Source organism: Eubalaena glacialis, chromosome 17 (genome assembly GCF_028564815.1).
Source record: "Eubalaena glacialis isolate mEubGla1 chromosome 17, mEubGla1.1.hap2.+ XY, whole genome shotgun sequence".
In the NCBI taxonomy this organism is placed as follows: domain Eukaryota; kingdom Metazoa; phylum Chordata; class Mammalia; order Artiodactyla; family Balaenidae; genus Eubalaena; species Eubalaena glacialis.
The window spans coordinates 77,412,719-77,436,169 of record NC_083732.1 but is presented as its reverse complement, the minus strand read 5'-3'; positions in this window follow the sequence as shown (position 1 = coordinate 77,436,169).

Here is a 23,451-nt window from a genome sequence, read left to right as displayed (position 1 = left end):
ATGAATCTCTCCCCAGTGCTAAGAGGTTTGGTAGGTGAAAACATTCTGAGAAAAAAACGTTGGGACTCAAAGACATACAAAAAAAAAAAAAAAAAAAGAATATGCTCTCTAAATCTGATTGCTCAGTTTGACTCAAAGATAGAAACTATGTCTTATTTGTATTCGCATTAGGCAGTGTATTAATTCAGGTAAAATTTTTCTTGTTCACATAACAGTCCAAGTAGACTGTTCCTGGTTGGCACGAACTTTTCCTCCATGCAGTGCTTTGGGGACCCAGGCTCCTTCTGTCTTGTGATCTACTATCCCATAGCACTGATTTTGATTGGCATTCAGACTATGGAAAAAAGTCTTGGAGGAGGCATACCTCTTCTTTAAAGCCTGATGCTAGGTACACTTCATTTCCATTTACAATCTACCAGAGAGAAGATACATGTGGCTAGACTCAGTTGAAAAAAATGCTTACAAGTGTGTGGGAAAGGATTTTGGTGAACAGCTAGCAATCTGCCACAAGCAGTACATGCAACGTTAAGAAATCAGACCTAGATTCGCATCTTAGTCTCCTACTTTTTTAGGCATATGCACATGGGCCAGCGCTTAACAGGTCTAATCCTTTGTCTCCTTTGTTACTGATAGTATGTATCTTCAGGGCTGTTGTAAGGATTAAATGTGACAGCACTGTTAATGTTCTTAGCCTTGTCTAGCAAGTAGAAAGTGCTAAGTAAATATCGATCATTATTATCATCTCTTCTCATACTACTACTGCCAGATCCCAGCTTGAATCCCAACAGATAATGGATCTTAATAAATGTGTATGAGCTGAACTGAGCTGAACTTCACAGTCATTCCCAAGGTCAGCCATACCCTTATGAGGAAGTACAAGGGGAGCAAGTCTGGTCCTTTTTCGCTCTGATGCTAACATGCTTACAGTCTGCTCTCTTTGTGTTCCCATGCCTCTATGCTGCATTCATCTGTGAGGCTGCTTTTTACCTTCTCCAGGGACACACTTTCACTAATTGAAGACTGGAAACAAAAATCAAAAGTTGAATTGAAGAAGTCAGCCAGTTTAATAGGTACCACTGGTCTCATTTCTCCAGCCCCCAGTGACTGGTGGTAGCTGCAACCCTGGCACAAGCATAAGCCTGGCTATTCTCCTGCTGAGCAGGGTGGCTCACAGGGAAACCTATTGCATTTTTCAGTGGCTCTTCTGTTTTATACACAGAAGTCCTATGAGAATCCACCAGTCATCTGACCCAGAGGTCCCATAAGCTATCCTGCTTCAAAAGGCAGTGCTGAGTCCAATCGGCCCAATTCAAAATGCTATGTGGACTATTTGCTTTCTCAAACAGGATCATCAAATAATCATTATTTCCAGCATAAGCAAGAGGTCAGTGTGCACAGTGGTCCCTGGGGTAGTGATGACAAGGGCTGGATTATTCATTACAATCTGTTCCTCCAACTAATAGCTTCTCTGTGGGTTCCATCTCAATCGCTATTCTTGCTAATTGTTCAAACAGTGAATTGGTGGCCAAGTTTTCAGGTGAAATATGGGTGGGTTAGATGAAGTATGTGTTTCTTCATATTCAGAGACTCCGGGGCATTTGGACATGCTAGAGCCGGGTGGCAGAGTGATCATATCATGTCTCTGAATGCCAGAATGGATAATGCCATTGAGGCTTCTCTAGTTTCAGTTCTTTAGATAACCCTCTTTTCAATGTCTGCTCAGATTTTTCTCTGTGGCTCCATCCCTTCTTTCCTTTAGTGCCGAAAAATTAATTTCCCTGGGAAAACTCATTAGAACTAATTATTTAGTGCTGAAAGACACAGCTAAGTTATCTCACAGCTGAACTGTCTTTCTCCCCAAAGGTTACCAGGGCAAGGGCATCCGAATTGCCCTTGGTATTCTTCTAGCACATAACAGCCCTTTAAGCTGAGCACTTCTCTTCCATATGGTTTCTTTTCTACCTCTACTTTCCTTTCCTTTTATCCTCTTCTTAGTGAGAATGGGAAAGATATGGATAGCAGCAGCCTGTTACTATCTTCCTTGTGTTAACTTCCCGTCCAGTCTGTTTATATGAGTTTTCTCATTTTTCCACTTGTAAGAAAGGAAGAGATAAGAGCTGAATGAAACCCAGGACAAACAATTTGGAGCAACTCTCAAAACCAAGAGACCAGCTGGAGAGGTAACGGCTGCAAATGCCCATTAAAACATCTATCTTAGCTTCAACTTTTCTGTGCCTTGAAACCTATATTCCTATCAGAGAGAGATGGATGAAGGGCTCAGTGCTGGAAACTCACCTGGGGCCAGATCTTCCATTTAAATGAGTTTGTGATGTATGCTGTAGGTCACTTGCAAGGGAGCTATGTTCACAGGGCCATTGTGTGTTCAAAAGAGCAACCCTCTCAAGTTCAAGTCCTGACTGTCCATTTGTGAACCGTTGCTCTTGGGACAAATCATCACCCTCCTAAGGTTCCATGTTTAGCTATGAAATGTGGCTCATAATAATTACTTCGCAGGCTGCTTGTGCAATGGAATGTGTTAGTGTATGGAAAGGGCCTTGTATACTGTAAAAGAGGGCTATAAGTAGCACATGTACGTTCAAGGAACACAGTAGGAAAAGCAGCCTCAGATCAGGAACACCAAGTATGAAGGGAGGACAGAAAAGGGTCGAGGGAGTGGACAACTTCGGTCCAAAGAAGCCACCCTCCCCTTCTCAAGCTACAGCCTCCAGGTCTTTGACTTTGGGTCCCCAGACCAAACCATCTCTCTGGCTGTTACAGAGGTGAGTCACTGGGTGGAGTGAGCTCACTAACAAGACTAAACAGAAATGAGAGAATAAAGGAGGGGGTGAATTTTTTCACCATCTTTTAAAAATGTTTATTTTTTACATAGTGCCTGGAGTCGAAAGCTGCCTTGATCAGAGCTCTACTGCAGTGCATCAAACGAGGGAGCCATTACCACATTTGTAAGAAGCACAGCACTCCCCTAAAAACGCATACAGTAGGACGGTCATAAAAGTTTCAATGAATAAAGAAGACACATCAGTGTATGCAGAAGTGAGATGCCAGGGGCAAGAAACACGTTTCCCGTCCATTGATGTGAGGAATACAGGCTGTGATTGCTAACTGCTTTTGTCTATTTGGGCCCTTCCATTTTGTTTGCCTCTATTTTTATTTTTTAATTACTAATTTATTGGTTTTATCTTTCAGTCTTATGCGTTGCTATTAGAACACGACCTCCTTGACGTTCAGTTTCCTGAATTTCATAAAATGGGCATCACTCGTACTTCACAATAGGAGAAAAAGAACAAATGTGAATCACCTGGCTCAGTCCAAAGGACGGTCCTGATAAACGGCCTATCTCCCAATTCTCCTGCAAATAGTCTTGGATGTAAAGGATTTTGTAAGCCAGAACCTACCCAGTCATACAGCTATGACATCTAAGGATGATCTAGACATTTCAACCTGTAGGATGGGGAAGCTAAAATAAATCTAATATCATGAGAACTTTATCTAGAGCCAAGAAATCACAATTTTAAAAGTAACTTGGCAGACTCTAACTCAGGGATCAAACTGGAAAAAAAATTTGAACAGCATACTGGCTGTGGGATCTAATGTGATCCCTTTGAAATAACTAGAAATATTTTGATGCTTGGGGGAGAAAGAAGAATCAGCACAGATTGAACGTTTGCTGGGTACCAAGGACTCTGCTACATGCTTTCTACATATATGTCATTTAACCCTCATGATAACCTCATGAGGTAGTCAAGGATACGCCCATTTTGCTGATGATAAATTCAAGACTCAGAAAGGTAATCAATTTTTGCAAAATCACACAGCTAGCAAATTATAGGACTGAGATATAAGCCCATATATATTGCTAATTTTTTAAATGAATGTATATTAGGGGCTTTATGTGACAAAGATTGGGTGGTAAGTACTTAGCAGTTAATAAAATAAACATAAGCCTGTCATCTGGAACCTCAGATACAGCAAAAAAGAATATGAAAATATACAATATATGCACCTACTAAAGGCCGTGGAATTGTGCACTTCAAAATATACCAAACTGATAATAGTATTTATCTCAGTGGTGTTCCAAAGCAGGATATTTGGAAGAGGAGAGGGTTAATAACTTTTTTTTTTTTTTAAATAAATTTATTTATTTATTTATTTTTATTTTTGGCTGTGTTGGGTCTTCGTTTCTGTGCGAGGGCTTTCTCCAGTTGCGGTGAGCGGGGGCCACTCTTCATCGCGGTGCGCGGGCCTCTCACTGTCGCGGCCTCTCCCGTTGCGGAGCACAGGCTCCAGACGCGCAGGCTCAGTAGCTGTGGCTCACGGGCCTAGCCGGTCCGCAGCATGTGGGATCTTCCCGGACCGGGGCTCGAACCCGTGTTCCCTGCATTGGCAGGCGGATTCTTAACCACTGCGCCACCAGGGACGCCCAATAACTTTATTTGTATATTTGTTTTACTTTATTTTTAAATTTCCAACTTTTAATTTTAAAATAATTTCGGATTTACAGAAACGTTGCAAAGTTCCCATATACCTTTCACTCAGGTTCCCTAAATGTAGATGTCCTATATAACCATGGTAAAATTATCAAAACTAGGAAGTTAATGCTGGTACAATGGCATTATCTCATCTACAGACCTTATGCAGATTTTATCGATTGTCTCATTAAAGTCCTTTTCCTTGTCGAGGAGCTGGTCCAGATTCCATATGGCATTTGGATGTCATGTTTTCTCGTCATCCTTCATTGTGGCATGTCTCTCCATCATTCTCATGACTTGACACTTTTGAAGAGTCTTGGCTAGTAATTTTGCAGACTATCCCTCAATTTAAGTTTGTATTTTTTTTTCTCCCTATGATGAAACTCAGGTATGCATTTTTGGTAAAAAAATACCACCACCAAAGCGATATCATGCCCTTCTCAGAGCATCTTATCAGGAGGTACACAATGTTGATGTCTGATTACTACAGGTGATTTAATAATCCTTGCATAAAGTTATATCTGCCGGATTTCTCCCCTATAAAGTTACAATTTCCCCCTTTGTATTCAGTGACGACTTTGTTGGGAGATATTAGGAGATGATGTAAATAACCTGTTTCTCATAATACTTTCACCCATTAATTTTATTATCTATCAACAGTTCTTCCCTGCAACAGTTATTACTATGGTGTTCCCCAAAGGGTGATTTTCTATTTCTATTTTTCCTTCTACATTCATTAATTAAAGCTCTACTGTAAGGTAGAGTTTTTCCCTCTCTCCCATTTATTTCTTCATTCTTCTAAAAATATTATACCAGTCTAACTTATGGATATTTATTTTAGTTTTTGAGAATTATAATCCATTACTATCATTATTTATTTTCTTGCACCTATTGAACTAGATTGAGCTATTAGGAACTCCTTCAAATTGGCTCCTAGATTCTTTAGGAATAACACCATGATTTTTTAGGCATGTTCTTAGCTGGTACCATAAGACAATGATATGCTGGTAAGCTGGTTCTCAAAAAAAAAAAAAGGAAAAACTAGAAAAACAAAAAAGAAAAATGAAAGCCATATTTATTTTTGCTGTTGTTTTTGTTTGTTTCCTGATTTCCGTGATGTGCAAATTCTCACCATGTCCAATTTTAAGCTACCCATAATTTGTTTAGAAACCAATACCTGGGTGCTAGGTGTGCTAATTGTTGCTGAGGTGTCATTTACATCTAGGCTTATTCAGAGATGAGAATTAGAAAGAGTTTATGTATTTATCCCCATCTGTATACACATTTATATCTATCTATCCATCTACATTAAAAATTATGAGATCATACTGATACTTTTGAATCCAGTTCATCAGCACTTGACCTATTCTTGCCATCTCCATATGTGTAAATCCTTTCTCTGACGGTGAGGAACCTGAATCTTATTATCCACAATATATCTGCTTATTTGCTTAATCTTAGAATACAATAACGTTGCAGTATTATGAATCTATAGCTCTGTGAAAATAAATTTACTGCTATTAATATATATGCTAACATCCTAATAAACCCTATTATATAATAACAGTAATAGTAATAGTACTATTATAATACAAGTTAGCAATAGTTTGTGGGGTTCTTTTTGTCTTTAGCCTTACGGTGTACAGACAAAATACTATTTCTTAAGATTACTTAGGTTAGTTTTTCTCTTTCCCACCTTCATCAGTGTGGTTATGCTGTTCCTTTATAATAGAGTTAGGTTTATTGGTTACTATTTACATTCCACTGGATTTTCCTCACATCTTGATTTTAATTATTTACACATATTTTTGAGTATGTGAAACATTATTATTGTTCTAAGAGTTAAAACTATACAAAAAAGTATTTTCAGGGAATATACCTCTCATCCTTTCTCCCTTGTTTCTATCCATCCTCACTTTCTACCCTGTTTCCACCAACCCATGTGGGTAACCAATCTTATTGGTTTCTGGTTTATCCTTCCTGTACTTCTTTTGCACAAATGAACAGATACATGTTTATTTTCTTATATCACCTTCTTTCTTACAAAAAAAGGGTAGCATAGTATAGATAATCTTTTGCACTTTGCTTTTTTCACTTAACAATGTATCCTAGAAATCACTCCATATGTGTATATAGAGATCTTCCTCATTCTTTTTACAACTGTATAGAACTCCATTGTGTGGATGTACCAAAGTTTATTCAATCACTCTCCTAGATATTGGGCATTTATATTGTTCCTAATATTTTACAGTTATAACAATGCTCCTATGAAAGCTCTTTGCATATGCATTTTTCTCCAGGAAGTTCATTTTTATGGTAAGTTCCTAACTGCAGGTTTGATGGGTCAAAAGGTAAGTATATATATAATTTTGTTAGTGTTTGCCAAATTTCTTTCCAAAATATTTGAATCAATTTGCATTTGCACCTGCAATGTATGAGAGTACCTATTTCCCAGAAGCCTTGAAAATGAAATATGGTGTTATGTTTTTTAACTTTTGCCGATCTGATAGGTAAAAATTGTATCTTAGTATTTGCTTTGAGTCAAATTGAACATTTTTTCACGTACTGAAGGAATATTTTTATATATTGTCTATGATTTGTCTATTCATGCTTCTTCCCTCATTTTTCTATCAAGTTTTTGATCCTTTGCCCCTCAATGTTTTAGTCTTTTATAAATTAAGCATAACAGCTTCCCGTTTGTGGTATATAAGCAGAAAGGTTTTCCATGCTCCAAAGTTAAGGAGGAATTTATGAATGACTTACACTTCATCTCTTAGTGTTTTTAAAATCCCATGTGTTTTACAATAAGCCATGATCAAATCTCTGGAGAAGTACAACAGGTGACTGTGTCATACCCAAGGATAAACTCTGCAGACTCACCTTGGATGGTGAGCACTCAGGCTCACCATCTATGAGGTAGTCACCTCCACAATGCAGTATTTTACAGAAGGACTGCTAACCCCACCACCTTGCATTTACCCCGGCCTCACTTCAATCTCTTTTCACTGGAACAGTGAGAGCAACAACTAAGTCAGGTCATGCCACCTCTTCCTCAAATTGCTGCAGCCACAGTGGTCATGCTTTCCTTGACTTCACCAAGTTGCTTCTGCCTCAGGATCCTTGCATTGCATTCCCTCTGCTTGGCAAGCTCTTTCCCCCAGATGTCATTTTAGCTTACTCTCTCCCTTGCCTCTACTGTCTCTCATATAATGTCTGGTCTTCCGTGACCACTCTGTTAAATCAACCCCTTCTTACCTCCTGTTAAAAAAAAATAAAAAATAAAAAGATAAGAGGAAACCTCCACTACATACAGTCAGAGACCAGAAGGGGGAGCTCTCATACCCAGCGACGATAGCCTGACAGGAAGAAGAAAGGCTCCTCTTCTTTCCTGGCAAGGACTCAACCAATCAACAGCCATGGAGTCTGTGTTTATGATAGCCCTCCCAACTTCCTTTTACTATCTATAAGAGAGGTCTCCTTCCCTTGCCATCAGGGGACTTGCATGTTGTTCACCATAGTTGCAGATCCTGAATTGCAATTCTCTGTTGATCCCGAATAAACCTGATAGTCTATTTGTTTCAGGTCAACATTCCATGCTGTCCACTCTGTTTACCTGTTTTATTTCACTTTTCATTATCTGATGCAGTTTTTATTTTACTTGTTTCCTTGCCTATTGTCCATCTTCTTCTAGCACAGCTGAGGCTTCCTGAGGACAGGATTTGTTTAATTTTTTTCACTGTGTCAGCCCCTGAGCCTACCTATGTCAACGCATTGAGCGTAGCAGTCATTCAAGAAGCACTTGCTGAAAAAAATGAATGAATGAATGAGTATGTTGGTTTTGTCTGGCTGCATTCTCAGTACTGTAAGAATTTTCTAGAGCAAAAAAAACGTATTTTTGAAGACTTGGTGATAACGTCTATTGTGATTCAGAATCAAAGAATGTGTGGCTGAAAGAAGCCTTGGGGATCAGGTTGGTGGTTGTTGCCTGATTCAAAAGGAGGAACTGGAGCCCACAGAGGGGAAAAGACTTGCCCACCAGACCATAGCCAACCCAGATTCTGGGCATTGGGTTCAGTGCTTCTCATTCACAAAGCTGGGAATCCCCATTTACGTCTCTGTCTGCATAGGGACTTAGGAGGCAGAGGGTGCGGATGGTGTGGAGAAGAATTTTCAATTAATTTCATTGGAGTAGAAAACTGGCTTGGTCAGAAGATGTACCTAAAGCCTATGTTTAAGCTCATTTCCACAATGCTGGTTTTGATCAAACCAGGATGAAGAATTATCCCTTTTTACTTCACTTAGGAAGCTTATTCATATTTCCTGTCTGACAGGGATGTTCAGACACTATTGTTTTTCAAATACCCCCCAAAACCCCATAGAGATTACTTTACTGTAATGCAGAGAAAGAGGAAATTCCACACATTTTTTTGCCACCATTGATGGCAGGAGAGGGGCTGTCTCTTAGATTTTCTGACTTTTTTACCAATTTTCAACATTATCTGTCTAAAAAAAAAAAACAGATCATTGCTTTAATTTCCAAAATTCTATTCCAAATCAAGCATTTACCTGAATTAATTAATTTTAGTTAATTAATTCAGATAAATCAAGTCTTTATCTGAAGAATTGGCTCTACAACAGGTTGAACTATCAGGGTTATGGAATTTATACATCAATTCAACAAATGTTTTGTTTTCACTTCTTAGCTTTGGACAAGTAACTTAATTGGTCGAAGTCTGAGTTGTCACATTTGTAAAATACATAATTTGTAAAATAATAATACATCACAGGAGTTGTCGGGAGAATTAAGTGTTGTCAAATGCCGAGCATAGTGCTTGGCATGTAATAGGGACCCCCTACATGGAAGCTATTATTATAATCCTTATGTTTCTACTTGTTATTATTTTGCTATTATTCTTAGTAGAAGCCGTATTAAAGAACAGGCACTGGCCTTCCAGACTTATTTAAAGTTGGATCAGACCTTTATACTCCCAATGATCAGTCACTGAATCTGGGTTGTCCTGAGAAGGGGCATGACTTTGGGTGAGGTAGCTTTCTAGAACTCAGACAATCCCTGGAAGGACTTATAGCTGGGGTAGCAAGTTCTTCATTAAAGGGAGATGTGCGTGGTCCATCACAGTGTGTCCTGCAGGAGGCACATATCACATTATTCCCCACCCTATGCTTATGCATATGCATAATACCTCCTTAGAAAATTCATGGCAGTATTGCACATCTCTTTCTATATATGCATTCTTCATCAGATTGAGTCCATAGCTTTCTCCTTATAATTCCCCAGCATTCATCGTCACACATGCTTAATTCCTTATTCATATTTCATCTCATCAGTGATTTGAAGGCAGTTGCTATGCTGCCTTCAAATATCCAAACCTTTTCTTTTCCTGGTGCACTGTCCTTGGCTCCATTAAAGTTTCTTGAGATGACGATAATTTCTAAGTCATCCTTTATCTTACTCACTCTCCTCTAGTTATATTCTGATTTACAGAAGTCCTTCATAAAAATAATACCTAGAACTACACTACCTGTGAAAATATAGTCACAAGGTCACTTGGAACACATTTTAGGAGCTAAACAAATATCTTGGCATTCATTTGAACTATGTATATGGAGAAGAGTACCAAAGGAAAAGAAAGAAGGGGGATACATATGAATATATCAAATGAAAATATTCAAACTGCATAATTTTAAGATGAAAGAATATCTGGTTTGGCAGAATAAAAGACAAAGCAAGAAGGAGGTCTTTATTGACTGTCTACTCTCCTATCCAAAAGAGTTCTTTAAAGCTAAACAATCTGAGTTTTATTACTCAGTTTGCTCCACAAGAAGTGGGCCTCCACTATTCTCACCTTCTTCCATATCCTGCTTCTGAACAGCTTGCTCTGCCTATATTGCCTTCCACCTCTCATCAACCCACTCACTTTGAACCTTGGAACTCCTTGTCCACTTATGATCTCACCTCACCCTTTGGACAAGCGAATTGGCACCAATTTACTTTCTTCATTGGTAATTTAAATCTTTCCTCTGGCTACATTTAAAAGACAATAAGTTCCAGGAAGGCAGGGACTACACTGTTTTGCTCACCACTTTATTCCTGGTACCTAGAATGGTTCTTGGCATCGAGGAGATGCTCAATGAGTTTTGGCCAATCGGGTGGTGCCTCACATAGCTGCTGACAAACACCTGCATCTTCTGGCCTGTACTTGGGACACTGTCTCAGATGATCCTATGAACATGTCACTTACCAAGCCCATATCATAAGAGATTCAGGCCAAAACAGTGAGACACTTACTGTCTCTTCAGAGGAATCCCCATCTTCCAGAATTCTCAGTCCTGGAGAACAAGCGGTTAACCCTGGGGAAGGGAGAAAGGAGAAGACAATAGAGGAATGGTCTACATCCAGTGGCATCTGCTTCTCAAAATGAAACATTTGGAAGTTTTTTGAGTGCTTGTGAGGGGGCTTTAAAATGCAACATGTGAAGTGAGGTTATTGAAATTCAGATCTAACTGTGTGGCCTATCTTCATGCCTGCATTAAAATTATTCAGACTTTGACCATCCACCCCCGTCAGTCTGTTTGGATTAGCCGAGGGCTCCACTTGTGTGGTACGTTTTAATTTTGTCTGACACAGTGTTCCCATCCCATCCTCCCTCAAGTAGGTCTGGGGGAAAAAATGTACTTAACTGAGAAGTCACAATCTCTGCTTTTTTGTGCTTCCAAGGAAACTTAACAGGAAATGGATTTGCTTTGCCATATTTAGGATAGCTTGGAGTACAGATTCACATAGAATTTTCCTCAAGTTGCATTTCACACAGAAAACTCAATGACAGATGCAAAGAAAGAAGTGATCTTACAATCCAATCCTAGGATGCTTAGAGAGTATGATTAAAGCTTTCTATGTGATAGCTGAAGGAGTTGATTCCTGGTGAGGGAAGAGTTTATTCAAAACCACACAATGATGGTTTAAGAACCAGGACTGGAATCCAGGTCTCTTGCCACTATTAACCATGAGATAGAAGTTAAGCTAAAACATACCTGATGGAGCCCTATAGTTGTATGCTTTCATTTTTTAACTCCACTGTCCCAATTCCCAATGCAGTGATCAAAAACAGTATTTCTCAGGTTTTGTCACCTGGATTCTAGGGTGTATTGGGGGTGGGTTCAGATAACAATGTCAAGAATGTGGGCTAGAAGAGTCATCACTGAGGAAGTTCTAGAGGTTCTATAAAACTAAGACTAGTAAAGGTAAGATCAATTAGTCTAGATTTGTAAGACCCTCGTAGGATGCTATTCTCTATAGCCTAGAGATTTTCTTCTTTTCTCCCTCTTTAACAGAAGAGTGAGGATACCTGGCACAACAGAGAAATAGTGAACACCAACTTGTGCCTTACATTGTTTCCACTCTAGATAAAAAATCTCTGCAGCCAAGTGGTGAGTGACAGAAGCTTCTACATGGACGGAGCTTTATCCAGGACCTTTGTGCAGGATAAGACATGTGCCTCGGTCATGCTGTGGGGAAACAGCTTTAAAGTAGATCAGAAGACAGGCAGGGACGTACATTAGCTTCCTACAACTTTGTGAGGCAGTAGGATGAAAGGAAGAAAGGCAAAGCAAAAGGACAGGTGAGACTATTAGTTTGAAAGGGTGTTCTGGAATATTTCAGGGTCTGCCTTGACTTTCTACCAATGGTCCATTGATAGACCACACGTGAAGGCTTTGGTCCATCTCAGTCCCAGAGGCAATTCTATGATGAAGGGAACATCAATCCCACTACAATGGGAGGAGTGGAAATGTTGAAAATTAAATGGGGCTTCTAAGCAGAAGGAAAATCCAAATACCAAGGATGACTCAGCACAGGTCAGTATAGCCTCTGTGCTATACAATGGGAACTTGGTAGTCCCCCCTTATCCTCCAAGTTATGCTGAATTATTCTGATTAAATAACAATATCTGTATTAACCACCACTTCAGTTTATTTGAGTACCCTTTGACACACTAGGAAATGTGAATGTATTAGGCTTTTTACGTGCACTATATTTGATCCCAACAACAATCTTGAAATGCAAATATTATGAACGGATATTCTGTAGAAAAGGACAATGGAGATTCGAAAAGGTAAAGTAATTAGCCCTGGGTCACATGGCTGAGTAGCTGTAAGAGAATGGTGGTTAAGAGCATGGACTGCTATATTTAAAATAAAATGACTTTCCATGAAAAAAAATTTTTTTAATTTTTAAAATTTTAAAAATAAATAAAAGTAAAAAAAAAAAAAAAAAAAAGATCATGGACTGTAGAGAAAGAATACCTGAGTTCAAGTTTTACCTTTGCTCCTTGTTAGCTGGCGAGTTGGGGCAGGCATCCTCTAAGATGTTCCCTATTGATCCCACTTCCTGGTAGTCATAGATTTGTGTAATCCCCTTCCCTTAACTTGCTTCTAAGCAGTAGAATATGGCAACACTGTACAGTTATCATTTTGGTTATTAGGTTACAAAATATTGTGATATCCATCTTCTTAGCAAACTTTCTGTGTTGCTGGCTTTGATGAAGCAAGTTGCCATGTGGGAGAAATAAGGCTGACCTCTAGCCAACAGCTTGTGTTGTACAGTGGGGAACTGAATTCTGCCAATAGTTATGTGAATTAGCCTAGAAATAAATCCGTTCCCAGTCAAGTCTTCAGATGAGATCCCATTCATAGAGGACACCTTGATTGCTGCCTTATGGGAAACTGTGAAGCCGAAAACCCAGATATGCCATATCCTGATTCCTGACCCAAGAAAATGTGAGATGATAAATATGTATCATTTTCAGTCTCTAAATCTGGAGATAATTTGTTATACAACGATAGATACAGGGAGCATGGACAAGTTATGTAACCTCCTTTTGCCTCAGTTTCTTATCTTTAAATAGAGATAAATAATCATGACTATTTCAGTGGGTTCCTGGGAGGATTCTGTGAGGTTATATACATAAAGCCTGACATTTGGGAAATGCCTAAGTGTTAAAATCACAAAGCTGAAAGCCAGCCCTGAGTCTGGCTGCTGCTCCAGATCTTCTTCTACAGCAACTCTCTTGCACCCTGCCAATCCATTTTGAGAATCTTATCTTTAATATCTATTTCACAACTCATTTATGGTTTTATGTATTGTCTCTTACCACATCCCTAAATTTGCCTTTTTCCTGACTCAGTGTTATCTAATTTCCTAAATCCACTCTTAACTTTGAACCATATAAGGTACTGGCTTCTTTGCTTTACAGCTCAGCGTCCTTTCTTGGGCCCCTGTTTTCCTAGACTTCTGGCTTCCTGTGCCCAGGTTAATTCATGCTCAGTTTCACTGGGCCGCATTCCTGACTTGGAACTATATGAGATGTATATGTGGATCCCGGAAAGCCAGAAAGAACAATGACTAAAGAAGATAAGATGTGTCCTCTTGTTCCATTTCTTCTTTAAGTAAGTTAACTTACTATTTTCTGCATCTTAGTTTATCATATATGGCATGGAAATTATAATATCTATCTTACAGAGAGCATAGCATTAAATGAAAAAAGGAAAATAGAGTGACCGGTGTGATGAATGCTAATCTTTTCCTTCCTTTCCTCGATTCTGACATTCCATGGTTCTGGCTGTAAATGCTTCAAGCAGAGGCCATGAAAAGCACCAGAATATCACTCTCTTTTGGTCATGAACTCTTTCTCTATTCTGCTCTGATTCTTTCCCCCTGGAAGTGCTATTTCTATTTGGGGAAAAAAATGAGCCAGTTTCAGAGAGGTCAGACCTGCCAGTTTCCTGGATGTAGATGGTGCTTCTGGGGTAAAAATACAACCTGTCTTAGATTTTGCTCTGCCCTTCTTCATGTCCCACCTCCATCCCTCAATCACAGGAACCCTGCCCTTCCCTCCTAGCTTTACTCCCGATACCTGTTTGTTAAGACTTCAAGGCTACAGACATATATACCCACCAAGTGTCCCAGATTTTCCAGTTTGATCAACCCTGTTATCATACAATTTTTTTTCACTTGCTCCCCCTAGGCAATTCAAGCCTTTGTTGCTTCATTCATAAAATGAGGTTAGAATCCCTATTTTGGAGCATAATGATAATGTACATAAAATACCTAGTACATGGGCCCTTAGTGTAGGGATTATTATTACCTTAAATAAAGGTCATGGAAAGCCAAATTGTTTATCTTTGTAAAGCTTTTACTATGCACATATTGATGAATTAAAAGAAATCTTTTGTCATATTATTTATTCCTATGAAACCAGATATTCTTTGGGATATCAATAATACTGTGAGAATAATTGTGGTCAATGTAGTGTGGACTGAAAGAAAGGATATGCGCTTGGGACCGATCTGGGCTTTAATCTCAGCTCATCCATGGAATAGTACCTTGCTACAAGGTCAGCTGTGTGACCTTGGCAAGCTTCTTTTTTTTTTTAAAGCATGCTAGTGTTAGTGAGATGGTTATTATTATTATTTTTTTTAATTTTATTTATTTATTTATTTTTGGCGGTGTTGGGTCTTCGTTTCTGTGCAAGGGCTTTCTCTAGTTGTGGCAAGCGGGGGCCACTCTTCATCGCAGTGCGCAGGCCTCTCACTGTCGCGGCCGCTCTTGTTGCAGAGCACAGGCTCCAGACGCGCAGGCTCAGTAGTTGTGGCGCACGGGCCCAGTTGCTCCGCGGCATGTGGAATCTTCCCAGACCAGGGCTCGAACCCGTGTTCCCTGCATTGGCAGGCGGATTCTCAACCACTGCGCCACCAGGGAAGCCCCTTGGCAAGCTTCTTGCTCACTTAGTTTCCTCATCTGTACAGTTGTGATAACAGAACCTATCTTGCAGGCATTTTGTACACATGAGCCATCTGTCATTTACTAGGCACTCAATGTGTTAGCTCCCTTTCCTTCACAACTGGTCTTTCCAAGGCAATCCGTTTTTCCTAATTGAAGATAGTCCTTGCCTTATTTCACCTGATGAGGGATTTTGCAATGTTAAATGTCCCTCCCTGAAAGCTGCTTCAGATTAGGCATGGCTTAAAAGACGGATGACCCATCCTCCTCACCACCCCACTTCCTCCATAACCCCACACTCCTTTCTCATCTAGAAAAATCTTTCTTCAAAATTCAAAAGGCCAAGGAGTCTTCCAAGGGAAGTTAAATCCCTTTATACTTTGTCAGAGAACTTTCCCACAAAGAGGAAATTCTACAAATACTCAGATGACATCACCAAGAAAAGGCCCTTGTTTCCCCAGGGCCCAGCCTCCCTGGAAGATGACAAGGGTTAGGGACAGAGAAAACCCGGGCCACTTGTCGGATTTGGCAAGCGGCAGCCAACAGCTGGTCAGGCCAGTTAATTAGCCCTGCACTCTGCTCCTGTCCAGCCTTTATTGGCAAAGGCAGAGGCAAGTGGCTCTGGCCTGCTTTTCTCTTTCTATTAACAAAGCCCGGTGCCATAGGGTTACCTTGGCCCGGGGCCAGGCCTGCTCGCCTTTTGCTGCCTCTGTGTTACCATGGCGATGGCGATGCGCCTTTTGCCAAGGCAGCAGCTGGTGGATGGGTAGCGATTACCTGCCAAGCAGATTTACTAGCTCCAAAGTACAGACCTTTCTCTGATAAGTAAAAGAAGAGGAAAGTTCGAGACTCAGACAAGGAGGGAGGGGTCTCTGCATCTTTTGACCCGTTCCCCCTATTTTAATTGTCCAACAAAAGATGATTATTCTCCTTCATTTGTCCAGATGCCCATCCGCTAAGCACATAGGCCCATCTTGTCTCATCTTTTTCTTGCATCATCTTATTCTGAGGAGAGGCAATAAACAATTTAGTCTTTGTCTTTGCTGCAAGAAACATGCTACCCGCCCCCACCATTCTGCAGCAGGAGCAGCGCTTTCCACACCACAGTGCAGGGCTTTGGGGAGGCAAGGAGTTCCGGCAGTGGGAAGAATTTCCGGAAAGGAAAAAAGGCAGTGTGCCCACTTTGAGAGAGTCATGAAAACTTAGTGGAAAAACCTACGATGATTATGGTTTTCACCTAGGAGGAGATTCCTAGGGAATTCTGGATCCCTGAATTTTAGGATAAATTTTTTGTTTTTCTTAAATTTTATTTAGAAAACATTTATTAAACACCAACTGTATGTAAACTTTTTTTAAAATTTCAATTGTCCTATTTTATTTTATTTATTTGTTTAATTTTTAACATCTTTATTGGAGTATAATTGCTTTACAATGGTGTGTTAGTTTCTGCTGTATAACAAAGTGAATCAGCTATACATATACAAATATCCCCATATCTCCTCCCTCTTGCGTCTCCCTCCCTCCCACCCTCCCCATCCCACCCCTCTAGGTGGTCACAAAGCACCGAGCTGATCTCCCTGTGCTATGCGGCTGCTTCCCGCTAGCTATCGGTTTTACATTTGGTGGTGTATATATGTCCATGCCACTCTCTCACTTTGTCCCACCTTACCCTTCCCCCTTCCCGTGTCCTCAAGTCCATTCTCTAGTAGGTCTGCGTCTTTATTCCTGTCCTGCCCCTAGGTTCTTCATGACCATTTTTTTTTTAGATTCCATATACATGTGTTAGCATACGGTATTTGTTTTTCTCTTTCTGACTTACTTCACTCTCTATGACAGACTCTAGGTCCATCCACCTCACTACAAACAACTCAATTTCGTTTCTTTTTCTGGCTGAGTTATATTCCATTGTATATATGTGCCACATCTTCTTTATCCATTCATCTGTCGATGGACACTTTGGTTGCTTCCATGTCCTGGCTATTGTAAATAGAGCTGCAATGAACATTGTGGTACATGACTCTTTTTGAATTATTAGTTTTTGGTTTTTTTAGGTAGGGAGTTTGGTATTGACATGTACACACTGCTGTACTTAAAATGGATAACCAACAAGGACATACTGTAGAGCACCTGGAACTCTGCTCAATATTCTGTAACAGACTAAATGGGAAAAGAACTTGAAAAAGAATAGATACATGTATATGCATAACTGAATCACTTTGCTGTATGCCCAAAACTATCACAACATTGTTAATCGACCATACTCCAATATAAAATAAAAAGTTTAAAAAACACTTAAAGTTTTTACTGAATTTCAAGCATTGATCTCCTACTACTTCCATATATAACCAATACTGGGACCATTCAGAATGGGTAAGATTTCAAAAGGAGACAAAGGGAGGTGAGCAGGGCACTCCAGGTGGAGAAGGAGGGTTTACTCAAGGACAGTGTCAGGATTGAGGTGGGGAGTACTTTGTATAGCTTGAGTGGGAGCTGTACATGGGAGAAAGGAGAACAGAAGCAAAACTTCAGGGGAAGCAAGCTGGGGTTTTCTATGTATTAGAGAAATAGGCACTGAGGAATTTTCAAGCTGTTGTAAGCGGTAGAGAGCTATTAAAGGTTCTTAAGCCAGAGTAAAACAACTAGTTATGCTTTAGGAATGAAACTCATTGTCCTGCGGAATGGATTGGCGTGGAGCAAGAGACCGATGGGGTAAATGGTGAAAAGTGTCTGAAAAGGGGCACTGGTGGTGACAGGGAAGAGGAAGTGGATTCGAGACCTGTATCAGCAATGACTCGATATTACCATCATAACAGCTGATAAAGAGGGAAGGCCTTTCAGGGGCCAGGTTCTGCCATAATTGCTCCATGCATATCCTTGTGTAACGCACTCATCTGCCTCAGCCACCATCACAGCATCTCCACCGTCAAGTCCCACTTTACAGACGAAAAAGACTCAACTCCGGGATGTTTCTGTGTTTGCACAGCTGGCGGAATTAGCAAAGCATTGTTTTGTGGTTTTAATTCAAAGCAGTCTGATTCCAGTCTTTGGGTCCTAACCATTTTACCACACTGCCTCCCAAATTCCATTCAAAGGGAGGCGAGATACATTTCTGGGCCCCCGAATGCTTATTATCTTAGACAGGGGGTTGGTGAGCAAAGTCTTTCTGTAAAGGGCCAGATGGTAAATATTTTAAGCTCTGTGGGCCGTGCAGTCTGTGTCACAGAGACTCAGCCATGGCAACGCGTCAACCAGTGAGGGTAGCTGTGTTCCAATAAAACTTTATTTACAAAAAAATAGACAGAAGGCCAGATTTGGCCTATGGGCTAGAGTCTGCCAACCCCTGATCGAAGGTAAAAAAGTATAGGAACGTCTTCTTTGGGTATAAAAATGGAAGAGTTAAGGTGATAAATTACTGAATTTGATTTGGAGGGAACCTCTAGCTTGGAGACAGAAATTTAGACCAGGAAGAACCTTAGAATTCCCTGAGTTCAAGGACTCAGATCTTGGAGAGATGACCTGAGGACCAGCAATATTCAGGAAGGACTGAGGGTGATGGGACTGCAAGGCTAATGTCAACATCTCTTAGAGAAAACGCGTGAACTTCGAAAAGGTCTGCTTTCCCAGCAAAGTCAACAGAGTTAAAGCTTAATAAGTGTTCTTGGTCAGAGTTATGTAAAAGTTGGAATGAAAGCACTTTGTGACAAACTTCCACAGATATATGAATGACCTTCAGAAAAACTGTAAATCTCCTGGGATTATTTGCAGAATCATTTGTAAATGCGTGTGTACGTGATCGCTCCCTCACCTCATCCCCACCTGGAGAGAAATAGCCTAACAAACTCAGTAGGGAAAGACACCAGTGTTGGACTCAGATAGACCTGGGAGCAAATAGGGTTCCTCCAGTTATTAGCTCTGTCACACACAGCATGCTGCTTACCCTCTCTTAGTTTGCATATCTATAAAATGGGACAAAAATAACACCACCATACGGGGGGCCGTTATTCTGAGAACTGAATGAGCTGGTAAATATAAATCATTGTGCCCAGAGCTCCCTACGTGTGATAAGAGTGAAGGCCAAGTCTAGCCCTCTCCTGGAGTATAGCTGAGGTATTGAGCTCATGGCCTCTGGAGACAGGCACTTATATCTCATTTTCTTCATTTGCAAATATAAATGACAGAGTGCACCTCGTTGAGCTATTGTGAGGATAAAAGAGTTTAAAGGCTGTTGGACACATAGTAGGTATTCTTTAAGTTTTAAATTTATATAGATGGGTAAACTGAGGCCCAAAAGATTAAGTGACTTGTCCGAAGTCACAGTGCCTCTGGGAGATCTTCCAGTCTTGGAAGTGAGAGGATGGTAGAAAGTTTAATTCTAAAACATTGCTCTTGTCTCTGCATCAAATTAAAAAAGGAAATGTCTTATTAACGATACACATTTCTGTAATGCTGACCAGACACCAACAATAGTCTACGTGTTTTCCATTGACATTCCATTCATCCTCTCAACAACCCTGTAAGGTAAGTACTCTTATGATCGCCATTTTCATCTGAGGAAGTAAGGCACAAAGGGGTTAAATGACTCTCTTAGGGTGACATGGTAGTCAATGGCAGAGTTGGGATTTGAACGTAGGTATTTTGCTGCACTGCCTTTCAAATAACCTTATTAAGTTCAGACAGAGGAACAGTAGAGGATAATAAGGAACAGCTAATGTGAAGGAGGACAGCACCCCAAATTCCTAATCAAAAGGCCTTGGAGGATGAGATGTGTTTGATTCAATAAGGTTGTCAAATCATTCAGCCTTTGTTATATGTATGTATAACTGAATCACTTTGCTGTACACCTGAAACTAACACAGCTTTGTAAATCAACTACACTTCAATTAAAAAAAAACAAAACTAAAAAAGAAGTAAAAGCAAAAAGAAGCAATAAAACATCATTCAGTGATTGTTTAATATCTATCTCCTCTGCGAAGGCTTAACTACACCCGTCTTCATGCCCAGCGAGTTGCTCTTTCCCTGTTTTGGTTCCTGTCACTCCCTTGTCCAGACATCTGCTGCAGCATCCACAGCACATTATTGAGTGTGTTGGATTCCCTTCTCTCTATCTTATTTCTCAGTCCCTAATAGTGGGGTCTCTGTCTTATCTGTCTTTGTATTTTCTGGACCCAGCACAGTCCCTGGCACAGTATAAGCACCATTTTTACTGACTGGATAAACAAATCCACTAAGAAATGAATGAGAGCCCTTTAGGGAGAGGAAGGAGATGGGTTCACGGGCCATGATAAGACTCCAGGAAAATCCGGGATTGTGTTGTAATGAACTCCTCAGCAGCCTAATGAAGCTACTGTGTGACTCTCGCCTCAGCTGGATGTCGAAATGAAAGCCAACATGAGCCCGTGTTCTGCTAAGAATAACACCTACGAGATAGCAGTGTTTGAAATAAGCCTGTCTCTGGAAAGGTTCCTGAGCCTTGTAATTTTACTTTTATAGTCATGGCCCCAGCATGTTTGACTTTTCAAATCCCCTCACTAAGATCCAAGGGTCTGTTTATAAAAGCTGTATCTGAAGCTCTTTCCTCTGTGAGGTACAAGTGGGATTTGTACTCCTCTGTACAAATTGGTCCCCTGGAGTGACATTACATTCTGCTCCTTATAGGGCTTCTCTGTTTGGTGAACTGAGAAGAGAAAGCGAACAGCATAATACAAAGTTGGTCATAAATGTCTCCTGGGAACTAAAGCCCTCTAACAATAACAATAACAATAACAACAGTAATAATAACAGCCTAAAGCAGCTGTGGTCCAAGAGGGGAGAGCAAATAGAGACTTAGGAGAAGAAACCAGCTTAGTACCAGAGGAGCAATTGGACCTTTTAAATGCAGTGTTCTAGGCAGTAGACAGGAGCCAGGGACATTGGAAACAGGATTGGAAAGCAAAGAAATAGGTTGTAACACAAAGTAAAAGGACTCAGGACCTATTTTAGGATCCAAGAAAGGCTACCAGGAGGTCAAGTTTATTGGATTCCAACGTGGTCTGGTTAAGATATTTAGGACCACACCGGAGCCCTGTCACTACAAAAAACATTATGGTGGCTTTATAATGTGTTAGCTTGGGGAGGCTAAACTAAGTTTCCCAGAATTTTTTCCAGAATGCTTCTGGTTAGTGTGGACCCAACAGAGATTCTTATGCAAGATTTGAAGGGTGACAGCACCATATGGTAGGTTGCATAGGATGGCCCTTATCTGCTGGCTCCCTTTGTCATCATGAAGCAATAGCTGGGCTAACAACTGCTCCAGCCTCCCCCAATTCCCTCCTAAGCTTAATCTATCTTCTGGGCCAGGTGTGTGTATTTTGCTCTGTGATGCAAGGTGCGAGCCACTTTCTGTGAGACACCCACACCATCAAGGTCAGAGGCAGTGAGAACTGACATGGATTTCAGCACATCTTTCTTGGGTTCCAACTTGTGTTTGGGGTTCTGGCTTGCCCTTGCCCTTAATTTTTCCTCACCAATGCCTGCCTTGTGGGCTTCAAGGTCTGGCATTAAACGCAAAGACAATAGCCTTACAGAAATTATTTCACCAGCTGCATGATTGGGCAAGGTCAAATCCCTGTAACAAATTCCTTATTATATACATATTTACAATACCTAGTGGTTCTGCTCCTCTGTTTGAACACTGACTAGCACACACATTGCCAGCAGAATGGAAAGAGCATGAGCTTGAACCAGAGAGATAGACCTGAGTTCAAATCCCACTCTTGCTACTTGTTTTTAACCTTCCATGTAGATTCTTATTTTGATGAGCCTCAGGTTTCTTATCTGTAACTTGAGGATAACGCTGACCTCATAGGGTTATTGCGAGAATTAAGAGAAATAAATATGGATAGCACTAGCTCATAGTAGGTGGTCAGTTATGATGGGGAAGAAATGCTTTGTTCTTTCTTGACTTCAGGTAACTTTACTTCTCTCATGTCCATCCACAGCAGCTTCATTAGAGCAATGGTACCTCATATGTGCTCCATGGTTAATTGGTCATATGTGGTCACAGCTACCCACTTCCAGAAAGTGATGGAGTTGGGGTCGGTTTGACTCAGGCCCTGCTTGCTTCCTCCCAAGTGAGTCACTGCAGGCGATTTCCTCCTCACTGCAGGGGGATAAATGCCCCACCCAGAATGAGCTGAGCACATGTGGCACTGTTCCTAATCCTCAAACATTTCCATATGGTCCACTGGCTGCTGATTCCCCAGCTCTGACTGTTCCGCCTCTTCTTGCCTCTCTTGGTTATGGCAGTGATGATGGCCAGAGTTACTGAAAAACAGAATGAAGTCTTTGCCAGCCAGCGTTATGAGTCTCTGATGAACCCCTGGCTGAGCTCATCAATGGCCTCTCAGCATTCAGACAGCCATGGGGATCAGCCCCCTGACAACAGGATGTATTTTGGGACAGGGACAACTTCCTTTAGCTTCATGATGGGTGCTGTCAGAGCTAGATTCCTGATGACAAGTCCATTGGTCAAAAATCTCCTGTGTATTTATTTATTAAGACAGAGGGTATAGAGAACGAATTTGGAGAATTGCAAGTATCCTACAAGTTTAGTGGGTTATTTCATAGCTGGCACAATTGAAAATAATAGAAAGAGCATTGGGTTGAAAATGAGACAGTAGAGATTTCAGTCCTCATCTGTTACCCATTGGGGAGGGAGTGTGGAAAGCCATTCACTTCCTCTAGGCCTCAGTTTTCTTCTCTGTAACTCCATCTCTAAGGCCTATTCTGAACTCTGAGTGTGAACATTTCAGCATGAATTAGTAGAAAAAGAAGTAGACTATTCAACAATAAATACTTTTGAATATTTATTGTGTGCCAGGCAACTTGCAAGATCCTATAGAATAAATGAAAAGGACATAATTTCTATCTTCACAGGGTAGATAAGAATTAAACACTTAAAGAATTACTATGCAACATCAAGGCAACAGAAAAGGTATCAAAAGCAGAACGTGATTAGTTGCCATGTGATTTGTACAGAAAATATGGGCTGAAGAAAATCAAAGAAACTGAAAGAAAAAGAAGGGAAGTGAATCATGTTTATGGGTTTTAGAAGTTTATTTGTCCTGATGAACGTAAGATTTAGACAGGTAAAGAAAAACAAAGGACCAGGAAGGAAACTAGATTCTC